Here is a 19,124-nt window from a genome sequence, read left to right as displayed (position 1 = left end):
GGCGTTGGTGGGCTTTCTTAATTATAGTGTTGGCATGGGGGGATCAGGACAGCTTGTTGGTGATCTGGACACCTAAAATCTTGAAGCTCTCGACACTTTCTACTTCGTCCCTGTTGATGTAGACAGGGGCATGTTCTCCTTTACGCTTCCTGACGTCGATGACAATCATTTTGTTGACATTGAGGGAGAGATTATTTTTGCTGCACCAGTTCACCAGATTCTCTATCTCATTCCTGTACTCTGACTCATCATTGTTTGAGATCCGATTCGCTACAGTGGTGTTGTCAGCAAACTTGAAAATCGAGTTGGAGGGGAATTTGGCCACACAGTCATAGGTGTATAAGGAGTATAGATAATGGACAGGTTTGGTGAATCACCAGGTGAGCTGCAGAACATCCAGCCTCTGACCTACTCCTGTATTCATAGTATTTATATGGCTGCACCAGCTCAGTCTTTTTTTTCTCTGGTGAACGTAGTAAGTCCCAAATGCTGGAATCACTAAACATCAAAAGGGGGTGGTTCGATTTTTTTTTTTTCTTTTGAGGTGGTCATTGCCTGGCATTTGTGTGGCATAAATGTTATTCAGCACACATCAGCGCAAACCTAAACATTATCCAGGTATTGCTGCGTAATAGCAGAAACTGATTCGGTGGGCGGGATTTTCCGACCATGCTCACCCCAAAACCGGAACTTCCCGCCTGAGGTCAACGGAACTTTGCATGATCCTCCACCCTCCTCCTGCCCCCCACCCACCCGCCGCCACCCCCCCACCCCGCCCGCTACAATTCCCATGGTGGGTGGGACAGGAAAATTCCCCCCAGTATCTGAGGGATTGTGAATGGCAGTGAACACTGTGTAATCATCACTCTGAGGAACTCCTGTGGTGATGTCCAGAGGCTGAGAGGGTTAGCCTCCCCCTCACCATCTTCCTTTATGCAGTAGAGAGTATTCCTCCTGATTTCCACTGACTTTGATTTTGTTCGGGATCTTTGATGCGGTGCCGGGGCAGAATTTTCTGATTTTTTTTGCAGAATAGTGCAGTGGGTGTGCAAAATGGAGTGGGTGCCACCATCCGCCATATTTTTAGGCTCTTAGTAAAATAAAAGTTAAGGAGCGGTTCCCACAACTGATTCGGCCCGGTCCCTGAAGCAACTTAGATTTTTAAAAGGTCAGGGCACCATTTTTAAAGGATGCCCCGATTTAAAAAAATAAAAGTAGAAGCGCCCCCACCTCCTCACAGAATCTCCTCCATGACGTCACCCTCACCACGGACCCACGCCCCATTCCTACCCCGCCATGATGCCCCCTCATGGACCAGAGAAAGCCACGCCACCACAGAGCTCCTTCCGCCTCACCCCACAGACACAGAACCTTCGCCCCACAGACACAGAGCTGGACATGGAACCCCCCCCCACAATCACAGAGTCTGCCCCTCCGCCGCAGACCCCATCCCACAGAGCCCACACGGGCGAGGAAACCTCCCCCCCGCCTCCCCCCAGCAATTGATATTTAAGGGTTTTGTTCCCATGTCAAGATTATTGGCCCCTGAAATGATGGCCAGTGCAGAGTGCATACCAAGGTTCCTCCCTTCCCTGTTGTTAAAATGACACTTGTAGATGCTGGGAGTTTCATTCACTATGAATATGAGGTAAATATTTAATAAGGAAATTAGTGCCAATTTTGTACCAGGTTTCTGGAGCTTGTCCAGTCATTCTAGAATTTGTTATTGCTTTGGGGAATTTTCATGCTGTGAACAAGGGGTTAATACAAGGATATTGATTAGAGCCACTTTACAGGATTAATCTCACATGAATAGATATCATTGCTTAACTTTCCTGATTCCATGCATTGTCATTGAAAGGCTCCTAACATGTCTCAGCTTCATTTTATACTGTGCCATTGCTGCAGGATGATTTTGGTGCAGAATTCTCACTGCCAGACCAGCTTGGAGTCTCCTTGTATGAGTGTGGGAACCCCACCCATCGTCCCAGAGGATTTTCATCTTCAGGTTTCCCTCCCTCGCACCACTCTGTCCTCCACCTGTATTCCACGATCCCATTGTTCTTCTGCTGCATGCCAGTTTGGTAGCCACTTGAACACTTTCAAGTGGATTTGCCTTTGGCAAGTGCGTTACTCACCCATCCCCAGCTGATGCCATCCTCCACCCCCATTCACTTCCCCCAGTCATGTGTCTGAGTGCAACCTTCCCCACACATAACTCCCAGAATAGGCCTAACCCTACAGCGCCTTCCCCTGCATTAGGCCAGTTCTCCCCCATCTCCAGTGCAGCTTTAACCCTGCAGCCCATTAAAAGCCACGCTGCCTTTCCAATACCCTGGTAGGTGGTGACTTGCCTGTGATGCTTCCCTGAAAGTGAAATGGTGTTGCCTGCAAATCTGAGTTCCTGCAAACATTGCTTGATGCAATGTAGGCAAACTAACCTAGACATGAGAGGGAAGTGCACGTCACCAGGTTTGGACTTTGCTTCTATCCTGCTGTGAAACACATTGGACAGAATTTTATCATTTTTTAACTCGGCGGGAAAAGCCATGTGCTGCCCATCGGCTTCACAGCTGGCTTTTCCCACCATATTTTTTGACATTTGGTTAAAAGAAATCCTGGAAATGGGTCCCATGACATCATGCTGGTGCCCACCTCGCTAGCAACCTCTGCCATCAAGAGACCTATCTAATCATAGCCAGACTATCAGTTACAATGGGGGGATATTTTTTCCACCCACCCTCCCCCCATGACTGTTTTGCGACAGTAGAGGTGTCCCGCCATTGGCTGGCGGTGGGATCTTCCAGTCCCACCGCTGTCAATGGGAATCCCCATTATTTGGACCTTCAGTCACTGGGAGACCCATGGCGGGTGTTTGCCATCGGCAGGACTGGAAGATTCCTCCCTGGGAACAGCCAGAAAATCTGACCAAAGTCTCTTCTTTCCTCTCCTGTACTATCACCTCTGGTATGTTTATCTGGTAGCACGAGTTTTCAGAGCACTGCTCCTTCATCACCTGATGAAGGGGCGACGCTCTGAAAGCTCGTGCTACCAAATAAACCTGTTGGACTTTAACCTGATGTTGTGATCCCACTTCAGTCCAACGCCAACATCTCCACACCTCTGGTATCCTGCAAGGAACTATCCTTAATCCCTCTGTTGCGATATCCCTTTAAGAGAGTGTGTAAATTGTGTACACATGTTCTTGTGAATCCAGGATGTAAAGCAGCATATGAGCAGCAGGCTGTGTTGCCGTTAGAGATGGTGGTGGTTGTTGTGCCTGCTGAATTTCTGGAGTAGACCTGTTTGTCGAGCACTCCTGTAATGTGCATATATTCTCATCTCCAAATAAATAGAAATCAACATAGTTCACCAACTGTGTATGTGTCCAACAGTCTTCTATTTCTCACCCGCATGCCACTTTGCGTGACATCGCCCAAATACACAGTATTAATTTTTAAACGTAAGCTGTCAACACTCATTCCCAGGTCTGTCAACTCCTCCAGTGTTGCTACATTATCAAACTGTTTATCCGACATCCAGTACTAGATGAGCAGAAATGTTCTCCAATTAAACATTGGAAGACTTGAAGCCATTGTTTTCGGTCCCCATTCCAATCTCTGTTCCCTAGCTACCAGCTCCATTCCTCTCCCTGGCAACTGTTTGAGCCTGAATGAGTCTGTTTGCACTCTTTTTTTGTCATGTTTGACCACAAGATGAACTTCCAAAAAGATCATCTTTTTCCACCTCTGCAACAGTGCCCTCCTTTCCCCAGTTTCAGCACATCCATTGCTTAAATCTACATTAATGCCTTTGGTGTATCTAGGCTTGATTATCGCAATCCATCCTGCTCATCTCCCATATTCCACCCTCCCTAATCAGGAGTTTGTTCAAAATTCTGCCCGTGCTTAAGTTGTATCAAATCCTTTCCATCCATCACCCCTTGTGCTCGCTGACCTACAATGGGCTCCCAGTCAAGCAATGTCTTGATTTTAAAATTCTCTTCCCTGTTTTAGGGCAGCACGGTGGCACAGTGGTTAATACTGCTGCCTCACAGCGCCAGGTTTCTGGGCTCAATCCCCAGCTTGGGTCACTGTCTGTGTGGAGTTTGCACATTCTCCCCACGTCTGCATGGGATTTCCTCCGGGTGCTCCGGTTTCCTCCCATGGTCCAAAGGTGTGCGGGTTAGGTGGATTGGCCATGTTAAATTGCCCCTTAGTGTCAGGGGGACTAGTTAGGGTTAATGCATGGGATACAGGAACTGGGTGGGATTGTGGTCAGTGCAGACTTGATGGGCCAAATGGCCTCCTTCTGCATTGTAGGATTCTATGATTCTTTCCCTCCATTGTCTCTACTTTCTCTATATCGATAATCACCTCCAGCCCCAAAACCCTCGGTATCAAATTGCATTTTATAATGCTCCTGTGAAGCCACACTTGATGTTTTATTACTCTAAAGGCAGTGCATAAAATATAAATTGCTATTATTGTTGCTGGAGATAAGATTCCATCTCACAATGACAGTTGCAATGAACCAAGGAGTACAGTTTTTTGAACAGCAATTTGAGCAGCTTCTATCTGGCTTTCGTCTGCCTTTAATAACATCACCAGGGAGCCTAGGGAACAGTGAGTTGCACCAGTGACAGAACCATTTTCTTGGCAGTTTCATCCTGTTCCCTGATATCTAGAAATGAGATCCTTGAATCTAGAGTGAAGAGACAGGGGATAATAAGGAGCATTATCGGTAACATTAGGTGACCAGTTAATGATGGTCAACAATGATTCCTTGGAAAGCACAGGAAAAGTGGATATTACCACTGATTTGTGGCTGATTATCATTGGGGTGGCACAGTGGATGCACTGCTGCCTCAGTGCCGGAGAGTAAGTTCGATTCCCAGTTTGTGTCACTGTCTGTGTGGAGTCTGCACGTTCTCCTCATGTTTGTGTGGGTTTTCTCCGGGTACTCTGGTTTCCTCCCACAGTTTGAAAGACGTGCTGGTTAGGTGCATTGGCCATGCTAAATTCTCCCTCAGTGTACCCAAACAGGTTCCGGAGTGTGGCGACTAGGGGATTTTCATAGCAACTTAATTGCAGTGTTAATGTAAGCCTACACTAATAAATAAACTTTCAAGCAGGCTTCTTGTGACAATGATACATAAATATGTAGATTTTAGTACCATGTAGACAAATTTCCCTTTCCCCGCCCACCCGGCCCACTCCCTATTCTTTCCTTGTGGCTTTTTACCTCCTCAGTCAATCAACTATTCTGTTGTTTTCCCTTTAATCGCCCTGACCAGGGATTCCCACTTCTGTGTTCACAAGGTCCCAGGCCTCAGTGGAAAATCACAGGCAGGCATGCGCAGAAGTAGAAAATGCTTATCTCCTGTTTCTTATTCAACTCAGTTTCTCACCTTTTTTTCCTTTTTGCTGTGTCTAATATAAACAGCGTTGTGGAATTTCATACCTGTATTGTATTGACTGGATGTGATGGACATATTTCATCATTTGGTTACTTGATCAAGAGCTGCAGCGGAGGTTAATACAATGAAACCTGTCAATTAAATCTCAAATTTTGTTAGGTATAAGAAAGCAACATGGCAAAATATTATTATATTCTGATGGAAATTTACAACAAAGGGAATAATTTTATTTTTTATCGAGTGACAAATGACTGATAGCTAATGGCAGCCCATTTTTACACATGGTCATTTTACACATGGTCTGATTTCCCTTTCCAAGTGGTTTTATTTGAGAAAGCCAGGTCTGCATGTGGTCTAACAGGCAGCTGATAAAGGAATTGCTGCAGGTTTCACCAAAATGGTAAGTTTTCAAAGCTAGTTACCTGAATGTGGAGGGGGAGATGGAATCCTTGCCTCAAACATAGATACATAACATAGAAGATAGGAGCAGGTGGAGGCCATTTGGCCCTTCAAGCCTGCTCTGCCATTCATCACGATCATGGCTGATTGTCCAATTCAATAGCCTAATCCTGCTTTCTCTCCATAACCTTTGATCCCATTCATAGAATGGACTTTAACCTGGTGTTGTGAGACTTCTTACTGTGCCCAGTCCCAGCCCAACACCAGCATCTCCACATCATATTCTATGAATGACATGTTCTGCCTGTATTGCATGCAAGAAACAATACTTTTCACGATATCCCAGTATATGTGACAATAATAAATCAAACCAATTAACAGCCGCACATTTCAGTAAACACAGAACACTTAATGGTTGAGTATATGGAACACAACACAGTAAACGGCTTATACATACAACAGTTTCTTTGGCTTCTATGCTTTTGCCCTCTGAGTTTGCTTCCAAGGAGGTGTTGCATTGGTGGAGTGAGCTGTTCACCTCATCCCTGGCAATATTCAGTCCATTGATTTTCTAGGCCAAAAACTGATTTTATCAATCAGGTGAATCATTGAATTAATTGCGAACCAGATTCATTTTTGGTCTCATCCAAGTTCATTGGTTCCTCCTTTATTAACTTATCACCATCAGTTCTGATATTTCCATTGCTCTCTCTCTTTTCAGTTGGCTGTGAAGCAGAATTTGTATCAATTTCCATTACTTCCTCCTTTTCTATTACTTTCTACTCCTCTTCTGATTTTATCTCAAATGACTTGTCTGTGACTGTGTCATTCTCAGGCACATCCTTGGCGTCCTGTGATGGTTAGTATTTTTTACTGATTTCAGACTCTCTTTTTATCGTGGAAGAGCACTCATTTTTATCCAGTTTTGAATCATCTTTCTGCATGCCTTCCAGTTTCTTCTGTTAATGTATATTAGTATTTCCAGATAGCCGGGGCACAAAGCGATGGACATGGGTTTTCTGATGGATTAAACAAAGTGGCTAGCGCGATAGTTGATGCATTGGTTTTAATTGTCCAAAATTCCTTAGAGCCTTGGGAGGAAACCGGATCATCCGGAGAAAACCCATGCAGATACAGGGAAAAGATGCAGACTCCACACAGACAGTGACCCGAGCTGGGAATTGAACCTGGGACCCTAGCGCTGTGAGGTAGCAGTGCTAACCACTGTGCCACCGTGCTGCCTAATTGCCTAATTATCTTGAATAAATTCAAAATAATTAGACAAAGTTATGTGAGAGGGAAATCATGTTTAACCAATTAATTGGAGTTCACTGAAGAAGTAATTTGGACTGTATATAAAGGGGAACCGATGGATGTACTGTAATTAAATTTCCAGAAGGCATTTGATAGTGTGCCACATCAGAGGTTATTGTGGAAAATAAGAACTCATGATGTAAGGGGTAACAAATTGGCATGAATGGCTAATTGTCTAGTTGACAGACTCTGATGAGTGGTGTGTTATAGTGATCTGGGCTCAACATTTTACAATTTATGTAAATCCCTTGGAAGAAAGGATGGATGAGATGGTTCCTAAATTTGCTGATGATACAAAGATCGGTAGGAAAGTAAGTTGTAAAGAGGACATTAGGGGACAATGATGGGGCATAGATTAAGTGAGTGAGAAAAGATTTCACAAATGGAGTATAGTTTGGGAAAATGTGAATTTCTCCATGTTGGTGGGAAAAATAGCCATTCTCAGCCGCCCCCCTCCCCCCGCCCCCCCGCGCCGCACCCCCAACTCCCTGAGCACACCCCCCCCCGCCATGGGTCCCACTTGCATCACACCAGTGCAATGGGCCTGGGTTGGCCATGTTATCAAGTTATTGTTGCAGGCAGGAGGGTGATGATGACTCAATATGCAGCACAATGTGACGCTGCCCTGGTGCAACATACTTATACCTGATTCCAGTGTGCATGTTGGCACTCAGGCCTGCATCTGAGTGAGGGTCAAGGGCACCATTATGCGGGCCATTCCCCTTGGAGTGGGGGGGGAGTGGTGTTGTGGGTGCCAGTCATAGGTCTGGTGGGTTATGAGGATGTCATCCCAGACTGTCACTGTGGGCCTACAGGGCCTGCACTGCTGGGTGTGCTCGGGGGGCCCACAAGGGATGGAAGTAGTGGAGTGCACACTGCTGAGTCCCCCATCAGCAGCGGGGCCAGTGACTTCTTTACCCTAACGGCATTTGTGGATGAGTACTTAGAGTTCCACACCAGTCAGGGATCTAGCGCTGGTCCTGGGAACTGGGAATCACAGACTTGGTGGGCCAGAGGGCCTCTTTCATGCAGAATTGTGCTCTGATCCTTGGCTGAGGCACCGTCATCCCTTTGGGAGGTGAATCATAGACAGAGGAGTCACAGCTGTGGAGTGCAATAACATTTATTAGTGAATTTCAACAGTGCATATTACCCTATCTCTAATTACAGCGATTGCCTTGACCTGTACGTATTCCCCCGGTGACCCCACAACTTCTGAATCTTCCATGGCCTATCACCACGCCTCAGTGACCCTCAAGGATGCACATCAAGAGTGGAGGCGGTCAACCATATTTCTCCCCCCAACCTCCCCGTGGCCTGTGATGCACTTTTGGCGTGCCCAGGGTGGCAAGGACAATGAGAGCCCTGGCTGATTTTCGGGTATCACCGATTTTGTTCTTGACATTTGTCATCAGCCTCCTTCCTCTGTTTTACTTTGGCTTCCATTATTTTTTGAGGGTGCATTATCTTTGGCTCGGTCTAATCTTTTCTTCCTCATGTTCCTCTCTAATTACTCCTTAAACACATCCACATCATTCACTTTCACCATTCCATTTGGTAACAAGTTCCACATCCCCATCGTTCAATGAATAAAACATTTTTAATTTGAGTTATTAGTGACTGTCTTATATTTATGGCCTCCAATTTTAGAGTCCTCCACAAGCGCAAACATCTTCTCCACGCCTGTCTTATCAAATCCCTTCCTCATTTTATCAACTCCAATAGGTTGCCTCACAGTCTTCTCTTTTCTAGAGAAATGAGAGCTCACCCATTAGGTTTTCCAGAATAGTTGTGGCATCTCAATTCTGGTATTTCGCTGACGCTATAGTTAGGGATTGAGAGTACCTCCACTGATACACTAGGTAAAGATTTACAAGAATAAATTGCTAATAGGCCTTAAAATTGCCTTAGATTGTGATTGTATTTAGGGCAAATGATTACTAGGCATTTGTTCCAATTTAACTACATTCTTGTAAAATATTGAGTGCACAGAACGCCTGCCTCAAGAAGCAAAGAAATACTAACAACATTAGTCAGTTTATTTGTAGATCTTTGTGAATGGGAAATTACACTCCCATATCATCTAATAAGGTGATTTTTTTTGTCATGCCTTGAAATATTCTTGGTAGCAGTTACAGAGCATAGTAATTGTCTGTAATAATGTTCTATAGCCCATTGAGCAAATTCATGAGATGTTATCAGAAGATACCCGTAGCAATGTTTCAGTTACTTTATGAAAGAAATTGCATGGTGCAGTCACGATTAAGGTAATGAAACCGCAGCAGGATCTTAACATTTCTGCCACTGAAAGGCACCTAATATTTCAACCAACTAAAATGTTCTAATGTATTTTCGAGCTGAACGATATAGAAAGATGAATTAATACATGTGAGCCCATCATATCGCTACCTCTCTTCAGTTCCAAAGAAATGATCTATTGGACTCAAAATGTTGGGTGGAATTCTCTGGCCGGTCACGTTGGCGGGAATTTCTGGTCACCCTTCAGGGAACGGAGATTTGGTTGAGCGTCAAATTCTACGTCCTTGCTTGCAACAGCAGCGGGGCATGAACGGTCGCTAACTGTGTTTCTCCCTCCACAGATGCTGCCAGACCTGTTGAGTATGTACTGCACTTTCTGTTTTTATTGGCTGCAACTCTGCTGCATTTTGTTCTCACAACACCAAGTTAAAGTCCAACAGGTTTATTTGGTAGCACGAGCTTTTGGAGCGTTGCCCCTTCATCACTCGCCTGATGAAGGGCAACGCACCGAAAGCTTGTGCGACCAAATAAACCTGTTGGACTTTAACCTGGTGTTGTGAGACTACTTACTGTGCTTACCCCAGTCCAACGCCGGCAACTCCGCATTTTTTTCTGCTGCAGGCTTTCCCACCCAACAGTCAGCCAGCCTGTCAATCAGGCTGACTATCCGGCAGGAAACCTGGACAAAAAGTGTAAAAGACGTTGATGTTCATGAAACCTGCATCTCTGGTTTTTCTGTCAAAACTCCTCCCCCTTGCAAGTAAAGTCACAATTACAGTAGAAATTCACTAGAATGGATGGCACGGTGGCATTGCTGCTTCACAGCGCCAGGGACCCGGCTTCAATTCCTAGCTTGGGTCACTGTCTGAGTGGAGTTTGCACGTTCTCCCCATGTCTCCGGGTGCTCCGGTTTCCTCCCAGAGTCTGAAAGACGTGTTGGTTACGAACAGGCGCCGGAATGTGGCGACTAGGGGAATTTCACAGTAACTTCATTGCAGTGTTAATGTAAGCCTTACTTGTGACTAATAATAAGTAAACTTTAAACTTGGCAAAAACACTTACAGATACCAGCATTCATTGTTCTAATTTCCCCTTGCTGTGCGTGTCCCATTTCCTCACTGCACAGCCTTTTCAAGATTGCTGTGCAGCCTAGCATGTGTGCATCTTAAAGGGACCACGATTGTGCACAACCTCTTGATCCCCTACAGCTGATTTCTGAGTGCCTCAAGACTGCACATCCACGCAACCTACAGGAAATTTGTATACCAGATGCCGATATTGGGGCAGAGGTTCTGGGTTGATCTTGTGGGCGCAGTCTCCTTCACTCCTATTAAGCATCAGTGAAGGCAGGGGAGTAGGGGGCAGGAAGTGGAAAATACAGGGCTACGGGTGACATGGTGACGCAGTGGTCAGCATTGTTGCCTCTCAGCATCAGGGACCTGAATTCAATTCCGGCCTTGGATGACTGTCTATGTGGAGTTTTCATGTTCTCCCTGAGTCTGCGTGGGGTTTCCTCCGGGTGCTCCGGTTTCCTCCCACGGTCCAAAGACATGCAGGTTAGATTGATTAGCCATGATAAATTGTCCCTTATTGTTCCAAGGTGTATAGGTGATGCGCGTTCTCAATCACGAGGCCAGATGCTCGGGAAATAAAAGGCTTTTATTTACTGTAATGAAGCAGCCAATAATTATATACACTATCCCAGACTGAAGGGGTCCCAGCCAGACCAGGGACTTTTATACCTCTCCCAGGAGGCGGAGCCCGACTGGGATGTACCACAACACTACAGTACAAAGGTGTAACAACCCCACCCTAACCCCAACAGCAACAAGTAGCACAAACCAACAGTAACATATGTACATCCTTGCAGTACTGGCCAGACCCTGGCTCAGTACTATCCAGTGGGAACCAATGATGGTTCACCACAATAGGTGAGGGAGATTAGTGGGATAAATGTGTGGGCTTACAGAGATAGGATGGCAGGAAGGACTTGGGTCAGATGCTCTGTCAGAGGGTCAGTGCAGACTTTAAGGGCAGTGGAAGATTTACTTTTGCAAGGCCAGTAGAAGGAACCACACAAGTGGGCCTTGTTACTGGAAGTGAATTTGGAAATTCTCAGAAGACTGAGGTAAATGACTCAGTGAAATAGGGATAAGTGAACCTGCTGGAAGCTGAAAGGAACTTTGGACTGCTTCCAATTCTGAAGAGAGCGGGGTGCAATGCATAAATGTGTTGTGGGCTTATTGGTTGATTTGATTTGATTTATTATTGTCACATGTATTAACATGCAGTGAAAAGTACAGACAAAACATACTGTTCATAGAGAAGGAAATAAGACAGTGCAGAATGTAGTGTTACAGAGTTAGTTAGCGTGTAGAGAAAGATTAACTTAATGCAAGGTAAGTCCATTCAAAAATCTGACTGCAGCAGGGAAGAAGTTCTTGAGTTGGTTGGTATGTAACCTCAGACTTTTGTATCTTTTTCCCGAAGGAAGAAGGTGGAAGAGAGAATGTCTGAGGTGTGTGGGGTCCTTAATTATGCTGGCTGCTTTGCCGAGGCAGCGGGAAGTGTAGACAGAGTCAATGAATGGGAGGCTGGTTTGCGTGATGGATTGGGCTCCATTCATGACCTTTTGTAGTTCATCTGTAAAGGTTGGTGGGAGTCGTAGCTGACCTGCCAAATTTCCTTACTCTTCTGAGAAAATAGAGACGTTGGTGGACTTTCTTAACTATAGTATCGGCATGGGGGGACCAGGACAGGTTGTTGGTGATCTGGACACCTAAAATCTTGAAGTTCTCGACCCTTTCTACTTTGACCCGTTGATGTAGACAGGGGCATGTTCTCCTTTACGCTTCCTGAAGTCGATGACAATCTCTCGTTTTGTTGACATTGAGGGAGAGATTATTGTTACCGCACCAGTTCACCAGATTCTCTATCTCATTCCTGTACTCTGTCTCGTCATTGTTTGAGATCCGACCCACTACGGTGGTGTCGTCAGCAAACTTGAAAATTGAATTGGAGGTGAATTTGTCTGCACAGTCATAGGTGTATAAGGAGTATAGAAGGGGGCTGAGGACACAGCCTTGTGGGGCACCGGTATTGAGGATGATCATGGAGGAGGTGTTGTTGCCTATTCTTACTGATTGTGGTCTGTGAGTTAGGAAGTTCAGGATCCATTCGCAGAGCGAAGTGCCGAGACTCGGGCCACGGAGTTTGGAGATGAGTTTCATGGGAATAATAGTGTTGAAGGCTGAGCTGTAGTCAATAAATAGGAGTCTGACATCGGTGTCCTTGTTATCTAGATGTTCCAGGGATGAGTGCAGGGCAAGGGAAATGGCACCTGTTGTGGCAAACTGTAGTGGATCCAGGTGGTCCGGGAGGCTGGAATTGATTTGTGTCATGACTAACCTTTTGAAGCACTTCATAATGATGGATGTCAGAGCCACTGGCCAATAGTCATCAAGGCACACTGCTTGGTTTTTCTTAGGTACCGGGATGATGGTCGTCTTCTTGAAGCAGATAGGGACCTCAGATTGTTGTAAAGAGAGGTTGAAGATGTCTGTGAATACCCCCGCCAGCTGATCCGCGCAGGAGAAGTTGAAGTTGAGAAGGAATATCTTTTCTGTGGTTTAGAATATTAGTTGTCTCCTAAGTAATGCCTAGTCAATGTTAATTTTAGTTTGTTGTCGTAAACGTCTTAAAACCTGCAATGATTTTTATGTGATCCTTTGAATCAATCCCTGTGAATTCAAATCTTTTAAAACTTTATTTGACTCTACGTGGATCATAACAACGGAGTATTAGTGGCATGAAGTTTAATTTTTTGATTCAGTCAAGGGATGTGGGCTTCGCTGACTTGGTCAGCATTTATTGCCCATCCTTAATCCTTCTTTTATATTTTTCACATGAATTTTTAGTTTTTTATTGATAATTTAACTGGATATCTCTTCACAATCTAAAGAGACTTTGTGGCTGTGAATGGGAGGAGTTTAACACATGCATAAACGCTGTCTGAAGAATTCTGTTTTTGCAGGTGCAGTTTCACCCTTTTGTTCACTCATGGGTGTTTGCATATGTAGCTTAGGAGCAGCACAACAATTCATGGAAATTTACACATATGGCCCGATTTTATCATCGTGTTCCGCCTGTTTTTGGGTGCGAAAACTTGGTAAAGTCAGACGTGAGGCAAGTAGCACGATCTGCGCCCACTCCCCCCTGGATGCGTTCGCCCATCCAGAATTGGCGTGAAACAGACATGCTCCACAAAAGTCCGATTCGGGCACTCCGGTTAGTGAGGAGGTAGGTGTCTAGCATCCGACAGCTCTCTGCTTGAGATCGGTGAGGGGGAAGAGGGGTCCGCTGCCACTCAGCCTGAGATCGGTAGGGGGGTAAGCGGGGGAGGGCGCCCGCAATCGGTCTGGGTGGCAGAGGGGATGGAGGAATAAGGGGGTCAGTTATGTTGGGGGGGTGGGGCAATTCTGTGGGGGCCAGGGGGAGGCATTATGCAATGGGAGCAATGTGGCAGGGAGCCGCATTCTATCATTTTCGTTTCTGCGCATGCGCAGTTGGAGGCGCCGATCAGAACTGCAGGAGTTTGGGCGAGTTAAGCCCCGCCCACAAACTTGTGCAGCGCAATTCGGAATCGCTGATATTTTTGCTGGCAGAGTGCGTATGGGGGCGCCTCAGAACGGGTCTAAAAGTCGGATCTGAAACACTCCCAGTTTCAAGTCTGCCCAGCACTTAGAATCAAAATAGTAAAATGGGGCCCAGAGTGTGGTTCTGATGTGATTAGAGTATTAGTTGCCAGAGCAAGCCAGTTGCGCTTGCATTCCCTTGGAAATAGAATGGGACAATGTGGTCCTTACACTACTTCTGCACCAATAATTACTGAGCAAAAAACTCTAGGAGGAGCATTGCATCGGAGGTTTAAAACATTTATGTCAATCACTTCTCAATTGCAGAAATAGGAACTCACTTATATTGATTTGGTGAAATATAGATTTGTAAAGATCTCAAGAGATCCACTGAAACACAACCACTGAGAAAGTTATATTTTCTATCATGCTATTGCATTTGCATTGTTTCCCATGACCATTTGTATTTTTGACCCAGTTGAATATATTGCTCGATAACATTTATAGCATAAAAAGCTTTGAAACTTGTTACATTTCATGCTAAATTCACTCCATCATTTCCCTCCACAGTTATTCCTTCTTCTCGCGCTGTCACTTTTGTTAAGAAGCTTACCTGAATTTTATGAATGGTCCATGCTCAAAGCATCATTTTCTGTCTTTTTTTCCTTACAGATGTCGACTTACTTGCTGCATATTTCAAGTAGTTTCTGCTTTTAGTTCAAACTTACAGTTCAAGTTTTTCTTTTTCCTTTGAGGTACATTTTCACCGTTGCCTGATATTAACAGAGTGATCATTTGGGTACATTATATAATGAACAGATGATGCACTCTGCCAGATAACCACCCTGGTGGCGAAGGTGGCAATTTGCCTCAGTAACTACTTAGAGCCTGGGACCTTTCTTTTTGGCCTGCAATTTCCATGTCCTCGCTTCTCTCTGTGCAAGCAGTGTACACCCACTGCACATTCACACTCGTCCTCTTTCTACTGTTACTCCCTTTCTCTTTGTTACGCTGTGACCTTTGCCTTTTCCCTATTTATTTTCTTATATGCATTCCGTATATACGTTCCTTATTTATTTTCTTACACCATTGGAATTCGATCATTTGCACAAGCACACTTGCCTACTCCTACTCTTCCAACCCAATGACTTGGGAAATGGCCTTGTGTATTTATAATCTCATTTAGAGTCAGCCAGTTATGTAGGACAAATGTGACCATGAGTTAATAGGATGATTACCTCCTTATGAGCATAACCCGTGCACAACCTCATCACTTGTGAGTTATGGAGGTCAGCTAATTCACAGATTAAATGTTGTATTCAAGACTTACAGTGCAGTATTTCTCCATTTAAAGAAACGGCTTCATTGTTTTAGTATTCTCAGATTTAATCAATGTATAAATGTAATTACCAGATCATTGCTGGGAAGATGAATGTCATCACAGCCAGTGTGTGATGGCAAACCATATGTTCTAATGATTCTTGATTATAGTTTTTTTCACAGGATTGATTAATAGTGTCACCCATTTGAAATATAGTCACGCATCATCCTTAAAAACACATTATCATGGATGAGTACCTCAAAACCATTCTTTATGTTATCATAAGTAGTCTTATAATTCTTTCTGGATGTCAAGCCTGGTAGTACTTAACAACACAGCTGGCAAAAAGGTATATTAAAGAAAACCTCCAAGAAATGTTAAAGAAATTGAATTATTTGTTTGGATCATTAAGGCTTTTATGATGCAATGATTGGTGGCTGTGCCACAATGAAACATGTTTTTGAAAAGCGCTTTGTCTATGTTTGCAAAGCGATTCCAATTCATCTCATGAGCTAATAACACGACCACCAGGAAATAATCGACCTCCGTACAAATAAGAAACGTAACTGATCCGCCGTGTCTTTTTGAAATGTTTTCTGTTCCCAGTTACAAGCAAGAAAGCACCCCACTGCAAGCTGCACTCAGATGGTGCGTGTGTGGAAACTTGATAAAACACAGAGGCACGAATCATAAGTGTGGCTGCCAAGCACAAACAGGTGGTAGCAGCCTGAAAATGGCATCGGGTCACTTAGCACCCTGTTCAAATGGTACTCCCACAGCTGCCGCCTTGATAAAGGCCTTCAGTAAATTGGCCAGAGCAACCTGCCTGTTTCAGACAGGGGGAGACTTTAATATGCAAATCAATTCTATGATATACCCAGGATTCTTATTACATTGTTGATCTGCAAATGGGCAAAAATATCCAAAAGCATTTTCAGTTCCTATTTATTGACTACAGCTCAGCCTTCAACACCATTATTCCTACAAAATTCAGCTCCAAACTCCGGTGGCCTGGGACTTGGCTCCTCCCTCTGCAACAGGATCCGAGACTTCCTAACCCACAGACCGCAATCAGTAAGGATACAAAGAACAAGAACAAAGAACAAAGAACAATACAGCACAGGAACAGGCCCTTCGGCCCTCCAAGCCCGCGCCACTCCCTGGTCCAAACTAGACCATTCTTTTGTATCCCTCCATTCCCACTCCGGTCATATGGCTGTCTAGATAAGTCTTAAACGTTCCCAGTGTGTCCGCCTCCACCACCTTGCCTGGCAGCGCATTCCAGGCCCCCACCACCCTCTGTGTAAAATATGTCCGTCTGATATCTGTGTTAAACCTCCCCCCCTTCACCTTGAACCTATGACCCCTCGTGAACGTCACCACCGACCTGGGGAAAAGCTTCCCACCGTTCACCCTATAGGCAACAACACCTCCTCCACAATCATCCTCAGCACCGATGCCCCACAAGACTGTGTTCTCAGCCCCCTACTATACTCCTTATGCACCTATGACTGTGTGGCCAAATTCCCCTCCAACTCGATTTTCAAGTTTGTTGATGACACCCACGTAGTGGGTCGGATCTCAAACAATGACGAGACAGAGTACAGGAAAGAGATAGAGAAACTGGTGCAGCAACAATAATCTCTCCCTCAATGTCAACAAAATGAATGAGATGGTCATTGACTTCAGGAAGCGTAGTAGAGAACATGCGCCTGGCTACGTCAAATGGGATGAAGTGGAAATGGTTGAGAGCTTCAAGTTTCTAGGTGTCTAGATTACCAAGAACCTGTCCTGGTTCCTCCATGCTGACACTATAGTTAAGAAAGCCCACTAACGCCTCTACTTTCTCAGGAGACCAAGGAAATTTGGCATGTCCACTACGACTCTCCAACTTTTACAGATGCAACATAGAAAGCATTCTTTCTTGTTGTAACACAGCTAGGTATGGCTCCTGCTCTGCCCAATACCGCAAAAAACTACAAAGGTTCATGAACGAAGCTCAGTCCATCATGCAAACCAGCCTCCCACCCATTGACTCTGTCTACACTTCCTGCTGTCTCAGAAAAGCAGCCAGCATAATCAAGTACCCCACAAACCCCAGACATTCACTCTTCCACCTTCTTCTGTCAGGAAAGAGATACAAAAGTCTGAGGACATGTACCAACTTACTCAAGAACAGCTTCTTCCCTGCTGCCATCAGACATTTGAATGAACCTACTTTGTATTAAGCTGATCTTTCTCTACATCCTAGCTATGACTGTAACACTACTTTCTCATTCTTCACCTTTCCTTCTCTATGAACGGTATGCTTTGTCTGTATAGCGCACAAGAAACAATACTTTTCACTGTATACTAATACATGTGACAATAATAAATCAAATCAAATCAATTTTCATTGTGTGGGGCCAGATTGAGTAGGAATTGCTCAACCCTTCAATCTAGGCCTTAACTGTTGCCCGATTCTCTATAGCAGTCATTAATTTCCTATTCTTCTCCTCCTCAAAGGAGAACAGCATCTGTTGTCTGCTTAGATTCTCAGAGTTTTAGGAGAGAAATATTTCCTGCTTGCTTCTATGAGAGAACAATGCTAAATGAACGAATGATCCCAAACTGGACTAATTGTACCATTTTATCATTTGGTACATCTTTCAATTTTATTTCCCCTCATGTCAAATTGTGCCCTATTAAATTTGCTTGGAGACAGTACGTTCAGGCAGAGCCATCGAAAGCAGGTGCAGCTTCATTAATTACGTGGAGGCACGGACCCTGTCCAATTAAGGAGCATTGGATTGGCAACGAGGTACCGATAGCTATATCACCTGACTCAAAGGTAGGTACTTGCGGGATATTTGAAGGGCTACCATTTAGAATCACTTGTCTCAACAAGATTGCAGAAGACCCTTCTAGTGGGGTAGAAAGACCCTTGCACCCCTGCACCAAGACAGAAGGACTCCACACCCATCCCCTAGATCGAAGACTCTTGCGCTCCTCCACCAAGACAGGAGAGTCCTGCACCCCTTCATCAAGACAGAAAGACCCTGCACCACTACAGAAAGACTCCTGGGAGATAGTCCCTTCCTCGCACAGGAGACTGTTGACATTCCCCTCTGCACACTCTTGCCAGCCCCAAGACTAGCTCTCATGGCTATTCCTGCTGTGGCCCTGCCAGTAGGTGGATTTCTTTCCCTCTGAGCTTCTTGCCCTGATTTGGTTGATTTGATTTGATTTATTATTCCCTACGAGCACAGTCCAATACTGGGAGTTGTCTATATGTTGGATATGTTTATATGTACGACACAAAGTGGCTGCAAAGTGATATGAAGTGAATGGGCAAGAACATGGCAGAAGGAGCATAGGGTGGAGAAATGTGAAGTTATTCACTTTGAACAGCAGAATAGAAAATATGTTGAAATGACAAGAGACTGGGAAATGTTGGGACATGGGTGTCTTTTCACAAATCATAGAAAGTTGTTATGAAGGTACACCAAATAATTGGGAAGGCCAATTTTATATTTCTGGATAGTCAGATGCTCTTTCCTAGGGTAGAAAGTCAAGTACCAGGGGACATAGGTTTAAGATACACGGGGAAAAGTTTAGAGGAGATGTGCGAGGCAAGTTATTTTACACAGGGTGGTGAATGTCTGGAATGCACTGCCTGGGGAGGTGGTGGGACCAGGTATAATAGCATAATTTAAGGGGCAATTGGACGAATACATGAATAGGATGGGAATGGAAGGATATGGATTCCGTAAGTGCATAAGGTTTTAGTTTAGGCAGG

At 44.8% G+C, this 19,124-nt stretch overlaps 1 protein-coding gene across 1 annotated transcript in view; it reads left to right on the top strand.

Moving 5' to 3' along the window:
• The window catches only part of LOC144502445 (GTP-binding protein Rit2-like), a 222,636-nt gene that overhangs the window by 13,875 nt on the left and 189,637 nt on the right, over nt 1–19,124 (top strand).

The sequence above is a fragment of the Mustelus asterias genome, chromosome 1 (genome assembly GCF_964213995.1).
Source record: "Mustelus asterias chromosome 1, sMusAst1.hap1.1, whole genome shotgun sequence".
Lineage (NCBI taxonomy): Eukaryota > Metazoa > Chordata > Chondrichthyes > Carcharhiniformes > Triakidae > Mustelus > Mustelus asterias.
This window is presented reverse-complemented; position numbering and strand designations above follow the sequence as displayed.